At 42.9% G+C, this 16,602-nt stretch overlaps 1 long non-coding RNA gene and 1 pseudogene across 1 annotated transcript in view; one reads left to right on the forward strand and one right to left on the reverse strand.

Annotated features, from left to right (window-relative positions):
* The first annotated feature begins 7,552 nt into the window (after window positions 1–7,552).
* The window catches only part of LOC104860686, a 21,944-nt gene continuing 12,894 nt past the window's right edge, over window positions 7,553–16,602 (forward strand). Inside the window, exon 1 of the long non-coding RNA XR_779765.1 lies at window positions 7,553–7,916. This is a non-coding gene — a long non-coding RNA (uncharacterized LOC104860686). The remainder of the gene's footprint in view (window positions 7,917–16,602) is intronic.
* Window positions 14,564–15,462, reverse strand: LOC104860675 (annotated as a pseudogene).

A 16,602-nucleotide genomic window follows, 5' to 3' on the forward strand; every position in this document is an offset into this window, starting at 1 on the left:
CATGTTGGAATGATCCTTAAAGACCTCACAAAGGGACTGGCTTCCACATTTACAACACAACAGGTTCCTCCGGTGAAGGGCATGCAGGGCTGCTCTCCCCTCCACCAGCTCTCCTGCTGAGACTGCAAAGCAGAGAGAAAAAAGGTTCCTTCCCACTTGGGCCTGAAATAAAAATCCTCCCGCTCTTGCCAATGCTCTTTCTATCACACATTTACACCTACTCATAGGCTACCGGCCCAGGGCCTCTGTTGACATTGGCAAGATTGACGCTATCTTTACGTAGAGTTATAAGGTGCTATTGCTTTGCGAGTCAAATGAACTGGAAAATTGCCTCATGCTTCTGACTTTGCAGTGTTCTTTTATCCCCTCTTGCCTTTTTTTTCTGAGATGAAAGTAGAGCCTTGCTCAGCTGCTAATTCACCTGCTCAGAGGCATTGGCAACGTCTACGGGCTAAGCACGCAGAGGTCTCTCTCTGGAGGCCACGGGCACATGGCACAGAAGGGTGTTGGGGGAATCTTCCCAAAAGCAAAAGTCCTTCAGCAGATTTCTTATCCTGGGGAAAGGTTAGCAAGTGGTCGTGTCTGACAGGTAACACAAGTTCCCAGGTTTGAGGTCTTCAGAGCTACAAGGACCATCTGTCTGGGGCGGCAGCCCAGGGAAGACATTTAAAGCCCAGCACCTGTTCATCCCCCTTCCAAGTCTAGACATGACCCTTCCCCCTCATGGGCACACTGTGTACCAGTCAGCAGGGGAAGGGCAACAGCAATATTGTTTGAGTGAGAAGGGAGAAGTCCCTGAATAAAGCAGCCATGAATCTCATGGCCCTTGAGATGCCCTTTAAACTCTGGCCAAACAACAGCTGCCTTGTTCTGATCCAATCTAATCTTTCAGAATTTATGTTCCTTAATTCTCCTAATTGGCTTCCATACAGACAAAAGAAATACATGGCCTTTGCCAAATTAGGTCCTCCTGCCCTGCCAAATCATAGGCCTGACCCAAAATCCCAGGACCTTTCAGGCAGCAGCCCTATTGCATACTTGGAGGCATTGGATCCAGGCTAAGGTAGGTTAAAAGTAAGTCTGTCTGGGAAGGTTGGACTTTTCTAAGGGTCTGGAACAGTACTGATTTCTTTTCTTAGGAGTCACTTGGATTCCATTCAGTCACTCTGAGGTCCTTCCCCAGAATTAAAACCCACACACTAACTGATGACTAATGAAGCCTGCTGTACAATGGTTATGAGAAGCTGCTTTTGAGGTCAGACTTAAGCCCTTGTCAGAGCAAAACCGAAACAGTATACTCTTTTCTGGGGAGTTCAACGGAGCCCCAATATCAGCCCTAAGACCCCTCTAAAGATGGGTAGAAAGTAAATCAAGTTAGAATCTCATGAACCCTCTTAACAGCTTGTGATCTAAAGAAGGTTGCAGATTGGAACGGGGTCATCTGGATCTATTTTCGAGGTATTAGAGCTTGAGCACAGGGCCTTCTTACCGAGCTATAGCCTTCTTTTAGATTTTTTTAACAGGGTCTTGTTAGTTGCCCAAGCAGGGCTCAGACTTGCCACCCTCCTGCCTTTGCTTCTCAGAGTGCTAGGATTTTAGGTGTGACCACACCTCTGGCTTTGGAGCTCTTAAATAACCTTCAGCCATAAGTAAGCAGTACACTGGTGATTGCTTCTATTTAGAGATGATTCTGAGCAAATCACATCCAATCAGCTGTTTTGTGGAGTCCAGAATCCGTGTCTTCAGCCGTTCCCTGGCATTAGTGATCTTTCCAGGCCACTCAGTCACCCAGGACCAGGAGAGCTCGGTGCAGAGGTCAAGTTTAAGTGGATGAACAACTCCATAGAAGCTCATTACCTCTTCTGAACACCCCTCCCCCTAGTAGAGAGAATTTACTTTATGAGAACACAATTGATAAGAAGGAGCACATTTCTAAATCCTTCTCCACAGTTGCATAACAATGATGGTTTGCCAATGCCACACTGGCGCTGCAGAGCATAGGGAAAGGTCGTGATCCTTTCCCTACAGTTTCATGTGGCAAAGAAAAATAAAATGACACTTGAATTTGGGAAACATAATCCCACAAATTACATTCTGGCTGATTCTAACCTGCTAAGAAGAGGAGGCCTGTGTGTTCTGCCTTCCCTATTCTGAGTTTGTTTGGAAAGCTAGAGAAGGTGGAATCAAATGCTTAATATTTTCTGTTCCTCTTCAGGAGCCATTCAAGAGGAGTTATGGGGCCAGGTGCATTTGGAGAGGAGTTTGAGATGGGCAGAAGAGTGATGTGAGGAGAAAAACAACACAGCATACCTACAAGGTGCACAGAAGACAAGGTAAATGCATGACTCCAACCATGCTCAGAGGGAATGGAGACAAAATACTTGCAAGTCACAGTGAACTCCTCGGGCTGGATATAAAAAATGGAGCATCAGCATTTCTAATATGGGGATGACTGGAATGATCTGGTTCCCCTTCTCAGCCTATGTAAAATTTTCTCCTCTTCATACCTTAGAACCCATGTGAATCAGTGTGAAAGCCTTCATTTTGAAGGTGGCATGAAAAAGTGCCGAGTTCATGAAGTGTTTGACAAGGCAATGCAGTGGTAACTCAACACAAGAATCAGCACAGGCCTCTCAATGCCCAGGACAGTGAGATAATGTTGACCAGCCACTGAGAGCAGGTGAGCTTCATGGTGTTGATGCACGCTCCAGTGAGCACACCCCAAACAAGATTGCCACATAAAACACAGGACACGTAAGTCCACTTAGACTTCAGATAAATAATACATGACCTTTAAGATAAGTATGTGCCCAAAATCACATTTCATAGAAACAACCATGCATATTTCATGTGAATGCACATAAACAACATGAAGGAACACATTTCTAAATCTTTCTCTCTTATTGCACAAAAAGAGACAGTGTTCCAGCACTACATAACATCCCACGTATGCTAAAAACTATGTACTGCTTACCTGAAATTCAAATTTACCTAAGCAATGTTGGGCACGATGGTACTCCTGTACTTCTGGTTACTAGGGAAACAGAGACAGGAGGATTGCTTGAGCTCAGGAGTTCAAGAATAGTGTGAACAACATAGGAAGACCCCTTTTCAAGAAACAAAATGAAACAAACAAACAAAAAATAAACAAAATAAATTTACCTGGCCATCATATTCTTTTATTTGTTTGTTTGTTTGTGTTTTTAAGACAGGGTCTCACTATGTAGTTGAGAGTGACCTGGAACTCACTACATAGCCCAGGCTGGTCTCCAACTCACAGCAATCCTCCTGCCTTAGCCTCCTGAGTGCTGGGATTAAAGGCGTGTGCCACCACTCCCAGCTTCATCATATACTTTTATATGCTGAACTGGTCAGTCTTAACACTAATGGCCTTTGGTCCTCTGTTCATTCGAGTTTTCCCTCTAGAAATGCCATTTCTTCTCCTGTGTCCATATAAGTCATGTTCCTACTGTGAGCCTCAGGTAACACCCCGCGTAACCCAGAAGTCCTCTTGTGAATTCTGCCATGCATGCTACGTCTCCCTTTTATGAACTCTGGTAACGTGCACCGACACAATGGATTAGACTGGGATATGTTCATGTGTTGTTGTCACATTGTTTCATAAGCTTTCGTGACCCCTCCCCATCAGTACTGCAACCACTGGGTGAAATCCCTGCCTGGCTCTTCCCTTCTATCCGCTGCTGCACCTAGCATGGGAGCAGGCAGGAGAAGCTTCATAATAATGATGGTATATTGTTTGCTTAGGGCACACAGAAAATCTGACAAGGGAGCATTATGATACCGTTTTCTGACAAGTCTAAACACAGCACAAGATGGAAGGGAAGAGTCTAGAAGTCTTGGGGAGAAAAAAAGCTTTGCTCATAAAATAAAGGTAACTGTGTGAAATAAAAAGCTACAATCAAATTGTGAATTGGAGAATATAAGAGCAGGTGATGTACTGACTCATAGATTTGTTTCTGTGGAAATTCTTGTCTCAGTCTAAAAGCCTTGCAAACACTAGGAGATTCCCTGCGTACTATAGCTGGAAGGACTTCAGCACTCACCTGGGCCAAACTATCCTTGTGTAGGAAAACTGCTGAAGCCAGGAGAGGAAAGTCACTTGTGCACAGGCAAGCAGTGAGGTGGCAACAGCCTGCGGTCCCCAGGGTAGGATTCTTCCAGTTTGTTCACTGATCCTCCAGTTTCAGACACAGGGCCTCATGCCAGGGGCAGGTTTTCAGCTCTACTCATCTTAAAAACTAGCATTTGTTGTCCTTTTCTTTCTATAAAACTGCTTACTTTCTTTCAGTAGGAAACCTGGAATGTATCGAAGTACATAAAAAAGAAAATTTAAGCTACCCACCAAATGGAAAGCCGTATTGTAGATATTTGATAGAATTTTTATTGGTATCAGGCCTTTTATCATGCACGGTAGACTGTAAGTGAGTCAGGAACTGAGTTAATCTGATGGTTCTCTGTCCTCAGTGTCTAGCACATAAGAGGGGTTCAGTACACACTTGCTGAGTAAATGACTACATCAATATGGACAGACACAGATATATACATTATATGTGCACTTGTACATGTTTATATAATTTGAAAAATTGAAATCACACAATTAAAGTGATAATGGTGTGCTATATGCTATCACATTATAGTAATATAGTATGATATACATGTCATAAAAATTTTCTCATGTTGCAAACATCTCCCTATTCAATAATGGCATAATATTCTATTGTGTGGTTATGCTATTATTTATTTCCCCATCTCCAAACAATGGACATTTAGGTGGTTTCCAAATTATTTTGAATTCCAAATGGTAATATGATAACTATCTCCAGTGGATCTCAGTGAGTATCAGTCTGTGGGGGAAATTGGGCCTTTATTTTTACACTAAAGAGAAAAGTTAGGACCCTAAAGCAATAGCTGGCCAACTACCCAAGTGTCATCTTATCAGCCCTGAACAGGTTAATTGACTCAGGTTCCTTAACAAGTCAGGAGCCTCAGTTCAGAGCTGGCAGGCTTCTGATCATAAACCCTAGATAATCAATTCAACTCTGTCCCGATGACACCTCACCAGGAGTTCTGGGGTACTGTGGAACAGGACAAATAGGGAGATGTTGTCTTGACTGCCCCCCAGCTCGGCCAGTAAGATGCTGAGAATGGTCAACAGAGAAGAGCCCCCCAAATTGTCAATTTGTGGATAGACAGAAAAGAATGGGAAAGAGGGATGAAAACACAGGAAGAGTGAGAGAAAGAAAGGAAACCCTTATTCTCACAGGTGTTCTAAAAACTAGAGAGAAGCAGGGGATAGGAAAATCAATCAGGTTCCCCTTCTATTATGTGTGGCTTCCCCAGGATGATTTGCTCCCCCCGCAAATTAAACCAAACCATACTATACCAGTAGTAGGCTATGTGAGATGCTGGAAAGGGCTCAGGCATGGAGGAAGAAACACACGGATTTCAATCCCACCTTTGCCAGCCACAAGCAAAATGTACAAATACGTTTTTTCACTTCTTTCAAAAATTTTAAATAAAAACATAAATGTGTGCCAAACACTAATTATGCACTGTGTTAATGAGTTTATACCATATGCAAATATACCCTGTATGACAATAACGGCAGAAGGAAAGGGGTCAGTGGAGCGTACTGGAGCAATGTTGCTATATTTTTGCTTTGTTTTAATGTTGTTATATTTTATCAGTTTAAACCCGTTATAACCTGAAATAGTCTGTGCTAAGTTAAGATGAATATAGTAATTCTTAGAGCAACCATCGAGAAAATAATTTAAAAATCAAACAACAAATAACCCTCTCCCCCCCACAAAAAGCAAATATTAAAATAGCTCACTGAAAAAAGATTTGTTTCACATGAAAGGAAGTTATAAAAGATTAACTATTAAGTGAGTGAACCTATGTGAATGTCTGAGAGCATGACTAGCAGACAGGACTAGCTACACTCCGTCCCCATCATTGTCTGTCCTGTCATGCAGCGCTCAGAACAAGAAGAAGCTGTCAGGGTGTCCGATCAGCGGGTGTGCAAGCGTGGAGACCGAGGAGCACCCAAAGCCAGGATGGCTGAAAGGCAGGAAGCTCCCTCACAACCTCAGAAGTCCAAGGAAAGTGTGATGGTGGTTGAGGGAGTCAAGAGAGGGAATGGGGGTGACAGGGATTTATTTTAGAATAAACCGCAAGATGTGGGGACCCACATGATGCCTGGGGGCTACAGCCCACAGAGCAGACTCCCAGAAAGGTATCAGATTCATAAAGCATTGTTTCTAAAGTAGTTATGAGTAACAACAGAAACCAACAGAGGTTGAGCCTAACGTCAAATCAATGAATGGTGAAGAAAAAGCAGAACTCGTAAAGGGAGGCACGTGCACGAGCTCGACTAGAGGCCCAAAACTTTCCCTATCTGGTCACTGAATCTTCCTCCCAGGTGGAAAGAAACTAAACCCCCACTCACCAGATGGAGAAACTGAGCCAAAAAAAAGGAACTGTGCTTTCCTGAGACATGACAGCCATTTTCTGAATCCAAAGCCTGTCTTTTTTCTTCTGTCCTACAGCTACTGTAATCATGGTCAAAGAAAAAGATCTGTGGACCACAGTTGGTAATAATAAGACACAGTGGAGGTTCAGCAAGCAGGGGGAAGTGGCAGCACCTGGAGGTCCCTGTGAGCGCAGCCCAACTGCTGAACTCCACCCAGGTGGGAAGCGGATGGGGCTTTAGCTTCCTAGGGGTGAGGTAGCCAAGCACCACACAGAGGTGGCCCAAAACGACAGGAAATGTACTTGATCACAGTTCTGGAGTCAAAAATTCCAAGACCAATGTGTCCTTGGGGCAGGCTCCTCCTTGGGGTTCTGAGGAAGAATCTGCGCCCTGTTTCTGTCACACCTCTGGTGGCTTCTGGCAAACACTGGCATTCCTTAGATGGGGAATTGGTAGAAAGAACTGGTAGAAGGAATTCTTCCAATCTCGGTCTCTTTTCATATGGCCTTTTCTGCATATCTTCACGTGGGCTCCTTATACAGACATCAGGGATGGATGCAACCCCCCCCCAACCTAGTGTGACTTCATGGTAACTAATTACATATGCAAGACCGTATTTCCAAATAAGGTCCTATCCAGGATTTCAGGTGGGCGTGAATCTGAGGGGACACTATTCAGTCTGGAGCAGTGGCCTCCTCTTAGGACGTACTCTTTGACGTCCCCTCTCTTTGCATGGCATCCTACGTTCTAAAGAAAAGCTGCACATAAATGATTAAGAATAAGTTAATTTCTGAAAAAAAGGAACAGTCTCTTTTTAGATTCACAAAACCTGGAACGCACAAAGAAAAAGTAATATGTTTGTCTAAAGAATTAAAGAAACTAGTCCCAGGAGGTCAAAGTTGACTGAAATATTCTAGCCAAAGAAATTTAAAAATGAGAGAGAAAGAGACAGAGACAGAGAGACAGGGAGAGGGAGAGGGAGAGGGAGAGGGAGAGGGAGAGAGAGAAAGGAGGAGGAGAAAGAGGAGGGGAAGGGAGACAAACACCCTGGATAACAAACACACCAAGGAGAGAGCACTTGTCTTCCTGCCCCTCACATTTATTTTGTGTGCCTGAGTTCTTCGGATGGTCTGTTTTTAAGGATCTTCAGGGTGCTGGCGCCCAAATGAACCCGATTTCTTTCCTAGTAACTTTTATTTCCCACGTACTGGCTTTCAAGCAGCAGGAAGATGCACTCAGCTCAGTAACAAATCTGCAGCCCATATAAGCAAAGACTGCGGCACACGTGAAAAGCCAGAGAGAGTGAATGTGGATGAGGAAAGAGAAGGGTAGGAGGAAGGCAGACCAGCCAGAGACAGAAAGCGAAACAGAGCTCTGAGACACGGCCTGCTACCGAAACGCCGAGCAGGCATGGCGGGAGTGGGTGAGTAAGAGCTCGCGAATGGCCTCCTTCTTCTTCACAGGTTTCTGGGGACACAGGTGCGGACACCTGGCCAGGGCTTGGAGACCAGGGAGGCGAGGGCGGGTCGGGGAGCAGGCTGCTGTCTGGGAGGAGCGCAAGCAGGAGGCGCAGGGTAGGTCTTCCGCCCCCATGTCAAGGAAGACTTTTATTTATTGACTGTTTTGAGGATAACCATGGTAATATGCTAAGAAAAAACAGCCAGACATAAATATAGGTTTCAAATGCAAATGAAGGGGAAATTGCTGAAACAGCAGACCTGAAGTGAGTGTGAACTGGAGCTGTTTGAGGAATAGGGCTTCGACCCAAAGCAGCGGAGCACAGTGCACAGCGCCCCGCCCCATCTGTCGGCCCTCCATCATGGGCTCAACCAACAGCGCAGAGAAAATACTATTTTTAAAACATTGGATCTGTGTTGAACTGCACAGACGTTTTTCCCTTGTCATTTTCCCCTGAACAATAGACTATAACAACTTTTCACAGAGCCTTTACATCATAGTGGGTATTTTAAGTAATCTAGAGATGACTCAAAGTATGGATGTCAAAATTTTTGGCTTGCTTGGCCCATACTGTGTGAAGAGGAATTGTCTTGGCCTCCCTTTATATATATATCAGCACTTTCTTTTAACGTTTTTAAACTTGTTAAATTATTTAACAAAATAACACACTAAACCCTGGTTTAATAATTAAATCAGAGAACCTGCGTGTCTGCCTATAACGATAAATGCCTGCCTTCACAGGCACACACACGTGTATCGGTAACCACTCCGTTTAACCCAAGTCACACAGGCACAAGTAGCATCTGATACACGTGGGCTTCTATTCCACCGAGAGCATGTGGTGGCCGTAGGAGGGGAAGTTAGCACCGCCCCGCATAGTCTTCTGTTGTGACCCTACCCAGTCCACACAATCAAGTCATGAAAAATATAGCTAAATATCACAGTATAAAGTTAAAAGTTTATGACTCTGTGGGGCTGCATGACTACCTGTGTAAGGGCCAGGAGTGGCCCATGGGCCGCCGGTTTGCCAGGCCTGATCTGAGGCATGCAGGAGGACATGCATGTAGGCTACCTGTAGGCATATCATTTTATACAAGGGCCTTGAGCATCTGCAGATTTTATCTGTGGGGTGTCCTAGAAGCAATCCCCTGAGAATATGAATGGAAAAATATATTTAGTCTTTGTCCCAAGTTCCTGTCATAAAACTCCTCAAACCCTCCAGATTTCTCAAGAGACAAAAACTGTCTTTCACTATTCATAATGACTCCCTCCATTCTGGGGATTGAACTTGGCCTTTGCACTGAGCTCTACCCCCAGCCTTTTGTTTTGTTTTAAATTTTTTGTTTTGAGACTGGTTCTCACTAAGTCGCTAAATTGCCCGGGCTGGGCTCAAACTTGAGATCCTCCTGTATGTGCCTCCCAGAGTGCTGGAATCACACCTGTGTGCCACCCTACCTGGCTGATAAACTCCTTTCCATCACATCTATATTTATGCTAATGATGCAACTTTGAGTGGTGCCCCTCAGGAGGCAACTGGCCCCATGAAAGATCAAGTAAGATTAGGAGATTGGGACTTCAAGCCCCACCCTCTGATCTCAGGGAAGGTTGACGGTGGGAGGGACAAGCAGATCCTGGAGGTTAAACTCTATAAAATGTCTTGACAAGCAAAACTGGATAAGTTCTAGGCTGGTGAACAAGCAGAGGTGCTGGGAGGATGAAAAGGTGTGGAGGCTGTGCACCCACAGCACTGGGACTTAACCCTGTGTATGTTTCTCCTCTGGCTTCGCCTGAGATGAACCCTCTGTTAATAAACCAGTAAACCTAAGTATTGTTTCCCTGAGTTCTGCGGGCCATTCTAGGAAATTGTTGTAGTTGAGCAGGGGGTTGTGGGAACCCCTGACTTGGGGCTAGCTTGTCAAAACAACAAGAAATTGGGATTGGAATTGGTATCTACTATGGGGGGCAGTCTTGAGGGACTGAGCTGTGCTAACTCCAGGTATACAGTACCAGGATTGGATTAAATTGTGGGACACCTTGGCAATGTTTAGAGAGTTGGAGAATTGCTTGGAAAAAGCCATCATCTGGCATCTGAAGGTTGTGTAAGAATTAGAGAAACTTTGGCAGTGAATCCTTAAGCCAGAAAGTCAGAAGGAAGAATGAACACAATTTAAAACAGCCCAAGGGTCCGCAGGAGTCTAACCTGTGGTTTCCAGGACTGCACTGTTACTGAAAGAACCTTTCCGCTAAGGAAGGGGCCAGGCGAGTGCTCAAGCAGACAGAGGAAGCAAGCCAGCCTGTGTGCAGAGTTGCAGAGGCCCTGCTGGGGTTGGTGACCACAAATCTGTCGTCACACCCACCTGCACTTCTTCCAGCTGGGGGCTGCTGCTAGAAGGAATCACAGGGTCCGGGCTTTGCACCCAAAACTGCCACATGTGGATAGGCTTGTGAACATATTTATATAAATAGACTGTGGTAGACTTTAAAATGTTTTAACTGAGTGTCTTCCAGGCTAAGGGAGACATCTGGTTAATAGGGAGCCAGAGTTCATGTTTCCGTACACCCCTTCTGTTCCAAAGACATTAAAAGAGGAGAGAAAATATCAAGAGGAACTGGAATAAATACAGACAGTCTCAGGAACAAGCTCAACATCTCCAAGAACCAAAAGCAGATGGGAAGCAATGCAGTGTGTGGAACTGAAGCCTCGAGCCTGCAGCGTTCTGGGGCCAAAAAGGATCAGCCCAAGGCCGCTAAGTGGTCACCTGCTTTCAACTAAGGAGACTGTGTTCCTGCATCAAGTTTGGACTTTCCAATGGATGCTGAAAAATGGAAGCAGCCCTGTCTGGGGCTCGGGCTTTATGGAAACAGGAAGCTCTAACATGAGGAAGGCAAAACTCAGCCCCCCGGACCCAAAACAACTGCCTGATGACTGGAACATTGGACCTGCTTTACCCAGAGCATCAGGGCAGAAAGGAAATTCCACCAAAGTAATTGCAGATGTGGACATGGTCCTGGATTGAGGCCACTCAGAGTTGCTGAAAGAAATAGAGAGACAACCATAAATGAGGATCTTGGCGTGCTGAGTAACAGCCAGGCCCCCTGTGGAGGAGTCCTAGAAAACAGGGTACAAGAAGCCCAGTACCTTGGCAGGAGTGAAGGTTGAGGAGCAGCTAGGGGCTACCTGCCACTTCCTGCAGGCCCCACAATCATTCTGATACAAATAGCAACAAGATTTCTTCCTGGGGAGGAAGGATATCTAGACAGACCAATAGTGAGGTTGAGGTGAACATAGAAAACTTGTAAAGCCAGGTTCTCCATGTGTACGTTGAAAAAGAATGATGGAGAAAAATTAATTCTACTAAATATTAAAATATAAGGCCTGTGGCTGGGGCTGTAGTTCAGTGGTAGAGCACTTGTCTGGCATTCAGGAAGCCCTAAGTCCAATGCATAGCACTGCAAAAATTATAAATAAGTAAAATATAAGGTCACAAAATAAAGTAATATAATAAAAACATTAATAAGCAGTCAGCTCAAGGTAATAGGTCTAAAAGTCAGAAAATAGATATAACTATATTCAATATATAACAATTATTTGTAATTAAATAAGGAAAATTATTTGTAATTCATACCATGATAGACTAACTTCATTAAAACCTAAAGAGATACCGGTATCCAAAGGGAAAACAGGAAAATTATCAACATTAAATATCAATAATCCACAGAAAAAGAAGTGCAAGCAGCTCTTAAATACATGGCAAGACATTAAAAAAAAATGAAATACCTGAGATAATATTTTTCATCTACAAAATGGAAAAACCAAAGCACTGGGAGACATGGCATATTGGTGAACTAGTCATTTGCCTATTTTACTCTCAGACCCATTCCCAGCCTTTTCCCACCCTGCTGCTTTTACCATGTACTCCATCACCAAGAAACACCTGACAGAATGGCTTCTTGAAGTCTCAGTCATTCTCCAGCTGGAAGACCACACACCTTGAGGCTGTGATGATGCCCTAACAGGACACAGTATATATTTTGAACCAATACATGGTGTGATTTCTCCCAGGACCAGCATACACAGGGCTTGGAGCAAAAAGATAGAATAATGACTCTTCTTTCTATGCCTATGGGCTGGGCCATTCACATGATATTTGCACCCCATCCTGCAACCTTCAGCTCTGAGCAGTTATCAGAGTTGATTTCCAAGAAACGAATGCACCCACCAGGTATACAGCAATGGTTTCATAATACTTGAAGTTGAGATCACTAACTGGCTACAGTGGGTTTGTCATGTACTCAACCAATGAGCAGAGAAAAGCATCAACACATTGGCTCAGGGGAATAATCTCAATTACCTACAGGAAATTGGATTTTTGATACACAATGGGGCAGGGAAGTCTGTATCTGGGAACAGTCAGGATTCTCCAGGGTGCCTCTGCGTACTTCCTGACCAGTTATAAAAGGCAATAAAAGACACTGCACCAAAAAAAGGCAGGACTATTGAGAAATCAGCCTCTTTGGGAATAAAGATTTGAATCACTCTGCATGTAAGGATAGCCAGACAGCCGAGTGCTGGCAGAGGGCAAGGGGGATGTGGGATGAACTCTGGAAGAAAGAAATGGTAAGTGCCGACCACAGACTCATAGCCAGTTACAGACATGAAGACTGAGCAGCCAATTCTTTCTTTCTCTTGCTTATTCCCTAACAAATCTGTCTGAGAGATGTTCATGGTACTTCCTTTTACGATCAGAAGAATGACATCCAGACCTGAAAGGGATCTGAATATAGGGACTGAGTGATTTAACAGGTACCCATTTCGGGGAGAGGCCCTAGTGTCAGAGGGTACATGGATTACGATGTTCTGTCAGGCAGAGCAAAGACTTCAATCTGGGTAGAAGGGCAAGAGTGGAACTGAGCAGCAGGAAGTTTGGGCTGTGCTTATCTCCCCACCCTCATCCCATCCTCCATCACTCAGGTCGTGAAAAGTCACAAATCACAAGCTGAATTCAAAAACAGGAGATATTCAGAGAAAACAGAAAGGGAAAATTTTCTCCCCTTCCTTCTGTGGCCTGGGATAGTTGATTAGCTTCTGCTTCTCCCGCTTCCTCTTGACAGTCCACCCTCTTTCCAACACCGCTTGGCTCCTGCCAGGCAGGCCAAGGAAGGCCTAGCTATCTTCCATGCCCCTAGCTTTGAGGATCCAGTGGCAACTTCCCTTTGGCCTTTTCTGCCTCCACTCCCCCACATGTGACTTCTCTAACTCTTCCACCACCAGGGTAATCAGTTTTCTGTTTTGAATCCTCAGAGATGCCTCTTGGTCTTGATAGACCCTTGGCTGACACAGTGAGTAAGTGGAAAATCCAGAGGGTGGGGATCTGAACGAGAACATTCTTTGCCAGAAGGAGAGCAAACTGTCAAGTCCGTGTTGATGTTTGCCTCTCTACTTATCTGTCAGGTTACAAATGCATACACATACACCCTTCGTCTCAGCAACCCCGCTCCTAGAAACTTCTGTAGATACACTCTCACATGTTTTTTTAAAAAATTTGAAGAAATATAAGACTATTTATTGAGCACTGCTCACCATTATTTACAATAATGGAAACAATATACAATAAGATAACATTCTGACTACTACAAAGTTATTTTCCTCGCTTTTGCTGAAACAAAATACTGAAATACTAAAAAGATGGAGCCTACATCTAAGGAACAAGTTGGGGGTCAAGAAAACATGCAGGTCAATAATTTTACAAGTCTGTTCAGTTGTTTATTCTAGCAGGTCCTGAATTGTGACCACCTCTAGCCACTGAGGTTTCCTTGAGCCAAGTCTTAGACATTCATGAATCCTGACTTTTGAGTATAGATTTCAACTTGTTGTAAGGGAATGGGTCTTGAGGAATCTTTAATGTTCCCTTAACAAGTCTTCTTTAGCTAATTCAAACAAACCAGGATTAGACAGGTTACCTTAGTTGGATGGGGAAGTTGTGATACAATTTTTCTTTTCAGAATTTTGCAAGCAAGAAAACTTGCATTTTTGTGACTAAAAACATAGATATGGACTCTGGTATGGCTGCTTTAAAAATACCCACTTTAAACTGTCTAACCACAGAACATCTATTTAACTTGAAAGGTTATGGCTTCAGGAAAACTTTCAATTTAACTATCAATGATTTATTTCTTAGGTTGCCCAGAATAATGGCATCTCAAACATGGGATTATCGCCCATAGCTTTTCTTTTGGTGAATGTTTAAAAACAGAACAAAAACCATTTACATAAGTATTTTATTTATACACACACAAACAAAAAACTCAGAATGGCCCTTAAGCATGTGAGCTAAAAATGAGTCCTGTTTGAGTTCGACAATGGATAATTTCCCCAATATTAGAAAAGCAGAAGTATATCAGGCTGTTTTCTGATAAAGGAAGCAACTACAGAAGGCTTTTTGTTTGTTCAAAGTAACCAGTGCTATTGATGCAAAACAAACAAAACCCAACAACTTCCCCAAATACTACTTTCAAAACCAATATATTAAACTTGATTTTTATTAGAATGCTATTTTTTCTCAGTAATACATAAAAAACAAGACCCGTATTTATATATATATATGATGTAAGTTATTGAGCTTCATCTTCTGGACCAGAATGCCAAGTTAGTCTCTCTTCATAAAAAGCAATTATAATTTTTTTCTCATTGAGTTTATTGGTACTTTGTAAGTATGCAGTACAGTTATAGTTACATTTGAGGTCATTTCTTATTTGCCTCTTTTGCCGGCACCAAGTCAGCCTCCTTTGAGTCTTTCCATCTCATGAGAAATGTTGTGTCTGTGGCACCAACTATTGGTTCAGGATGAAGACCTCCTGCAAAGCCTCTGAGTTTGTCAGCAGCATTTGTTTTCTTTGATTTGCTGACCTCAGACTCACTGTCAGGTAAAGATTTTCTTTTTGTACCATCTTCTTCTTTACCAGCTTTTTGAGAATTAATTCTGGACAGTCTAAATTTTCTTCAGGTTCCCATGTATTGTCAGCATCTGGAAGTCCCTTCCACTTCAGAAAATCCTCCACCTTTCCAGTCACTACCGGCGGGTGGTCCAGTACTTTTTCTGCCGTAAATTCTTCAGGTTCTCCTTCCTCAATGTTTTACTTTTTCCATTTTGTTTCTTTCCCATTTCTTGCAATGTAGTTTCATTGGAGGCCATTTTTATTGCAGACTTCAAGAGCTCTTCTTCACTGCCTGGGATGCTCGGGTCTTGGGGCCATGGCACCCCAGCCTGCGCGCCTGCAGCTGCACTCACTGCACTCACACGTTTCAGTAATGTTTGCGCAAGATTATCCATTGCAGCACTGTTTACAAAAGTGAAAGACTGGAAATTACCTAAAAGTCCACTGATTGGAGATAGGTCAGATAAGTAAGGACACATTCATAAAGTAAACTAATATGCAGTTGCTCAAAAGACACAGTCAAGGATAAATCCTTAAGAAATGAAAAAAGAAAGTTTGCAGCAGTGCACACTAGGCCAGCGTAAAAAGAATCAGGATACCGAGTGTATTTACTTATCTTCACAGTGATTCTCAGTAGCAAGAAATAAGATTGACCTCTGGAGAAAAAGACAGGGAAGATGGGAGAGAATGATCAGAGGCAAAATTTTCACTGCTTACTCTTTAGTATCTTTAGATTTTTGCAATATATAAGGGATTACATATTTTTTAAAATATAATTTTTAAAAATCTGATTCTACATTGCTTAGAAAAGACACACACACACACACACACACACACACACATGAGACAGGAAATAAATAGATGGAAAATATGTACTAGGAAAAGCTATATAAAAAGCAAAGGAATGCTTTCTTTTAAAAAATTTAATCAGGAAAAAGAAAAAGTAAGACAGAAACACTAGTGGGAACAAGGAATAGCAGCATATGAAATTTAATGGGGAAAAATTCATCAATCATGGATATATAGATATCTACCAAGATAGTCACAAATATATAAAGCAAAAACTAAAAGAAGAAACCAACTATGCCAATAAAAGAAGTTTTAAGGACAGAATATTGGAGTACTAATACTAGCAAGTATATATATATTTCACCAACAAATGGACACTCTACATTCTTTTCAAGCAGTCATAGAACACACACAGAAGGCCACAACCAAAGGAGACAGAAGAAATCTTAACATATTGAAGAGAATTCAAGCCATTTAAGCCATAACTCTGACCACATATTGATTAGCAATGAAGAGATTGTTCCACAATATGTTTGAAAACTTTAAAAATCCATTCCTAAATTATCCCCAAACTTCAGTAGAAATCACTGTGGAAATGAGGGAGTATTTGGGATACAGCGACAATGGAAGCATTAAATGTCAAAAGAAATAGGGAACATTTATTGAGAGGGTGGCAATTTTGGATGGGTCTATTAAAAAACAAGAAAGGGCCAGGGATTTGGCTCAGTGGTTTTGCCGCCTGCCTTGCAAGCCCAAGGGCCCAAGTTTCATCTCAGTTACCAAAAAGAAAAAAAACAAAACAAAACAACAACAACAAAATTATGTGGGCCAGTGATTTAGCTCAGTGGTTCTGCTGCCTGCTTCACAAGCACAAGGATCCCTAGTAAAAAAAAAAAAAAAAAAAAAAAAAAAAAAAAAAAAAAACA

The sequence above is a fragment of the Fukomys damarensis genome, unplaced genomic scaffold (assembly GCF_012274545.1).
Source record: "Fukomys damarensis isolate Sample0158 unplaced genomic scaffold, DMR_v1.0_HiC HiC_scaffold_18, whole genome shotgun sequence".
Taxonomy (NCBI): domain Eukaryota; kingdom Metazoa; phylum Chordata; class Mammalia; order Rodentia; family Bathyergidae; genus Fukomys; species Fukomys damarensis.